The sequence below is a fragment of the Myotis davidii genome, unplaced genomic scaffold (genome assembly GCF_000327345.1).
Source record: "Myotis davidii unplaced genomic scaffold, ASM32734v1 scaffold14747, whole genome shotgun sequence".
NCBI lineage: Eukaryota > Metazoa > Chordata > Mammalia > Chiroptera > Vespertilionidae > Myotis > Myotis davidii.
Window position 1 is genome coordinate 4,958 of NW_006297781.1, and position 1,370 is coordinate 6,327.

General features: G+C 54.2%; 1 long non-coding RNA gene across 1 annotated transcript; it reads left to right on the forward strand.

The window, feature by feature from the left end:
* Positions 1 to 39: 39 nt before the first annotated feature.
* Positions 40 to 1,011, forward strand: LOC107184609. The gene is made up of 2 exons (XR_001515497.1): positions 40 to 480; positions 766 to 1,011. It is a non-coding gene; the product is annotated as an uncharacterized LOC107184609 (long non-coding RNA).
* The last annotated feature ends 359 nt before the right edge of the window (positions 1,012 to 1,370 follow it).

Here is a 1,370-nt window from a genome sequence, read left to right on the forward strand (position 1 = left end):
CTGGCCCAGCTGAAGCCCGACCCCTGGGCCGCCCTCCTGATGGTGGTGGGGGGTGGAGTGTTTGGAGGAGTAGGGGTGGTTGGCTGGGCTGATGGATTCGGAAACAAGCTGAATTGCCCAAGCCCCTGCCATTCTGTGGACACAACTGCCTGCAGTTTACTTCCTCCTGCAAAGTGAAACTATGCTACAGAAATTCCCCTGAGAAGGAAGATGGGCCAAAGGCCACAAATGAAGCCACATTCCTCTCCAGAAGGAACTTCTGCCCCTACCTCAGCCCCTTAAGAGGAGAAACACCTCTACCCTGCAATTTTCAGAGTCTGGTCTGGGCTACTGAGAGGGTTCCCCACTGGCAGCTGCTGGAGGGTGTGTGTTAAGTGGTGCCCTCTGGTGGCCGATGGCGGTCTTCACACTGGTGAGAGCAGGTTTTTAAGCATTTCTTTCTTCCAGATGCAAAAGATCATCCCTGGACTCAAGTGCCTTGTAAGTCTGCCAGCTCCAGTCAGAGCACAGCCCCACTCCCTCCTGCTGGTACAAGTCAGCCGGGAGCCCTGGAGTTCGTGGAGCTGCCTGTGGAGGGGCTGAGGGCAGGTGGCCATGATGGGGTCTGGGACGATGGCAGGAAGTTGCACCCAGGCTGACAGGAGAGGGAAGGCGAATGGGAGAATCCAGGGGCGGAAGCCTCACACTGGAGCATCCCCCCTACAGTGTGTGGGGGCCTGGGGGCAGGCGCAATCCCACACTGAATTTCTGATCTCTTTTCAACAGAATCCTTAATCCCCCTGATGGGTACTCCACCCCCGCTGGGGGCCATCATCTTGAAACAGCAAAGGCCAACCCCTTCCTTTGAATTAGCCAATCAAGAAAGACTGTGCACCTGAGCTCCAATCAAGAGCAAGGGATAGGTCACGTGCATTGGGGATTATAAAGCCAAGCAGACCCCTGCTCATGTGTGAGGACTTCCAGACCATGTGTGCGCACCCTTCTGTGTCGAAGTAAAGATGTGTGCCTTGCTGCCTGGCTCCCGAGTATGTTTTGTATTGGGACCTTCTGAATTGGGGGCTTTGCCTTCTGAATTGGGGGTTTGCCTTCTTTCTAACAGGTATAAATACCAATACAGTAGATGCTCGGTTCTCAAACTTAAATCATTCTGGAAGGCTGTTGGAATAGCGATGTTTTAAAAAACCAAATCCAGCCCTGACCGATTTGGCTCAGTGGATAGAGCATTGGCCTGTGGACTGAAGGGTCCCAGGTTCGGTTCTGGTCAAGGGCATGTACCTTGGTTGCCGGCACATCCCCAGTGGGAGGTGTGCAGGAGGCAGCTGATCGATGTTTCTCTCTCATCGATGTTTCTGGCTCTCTGTCCCCTCTCC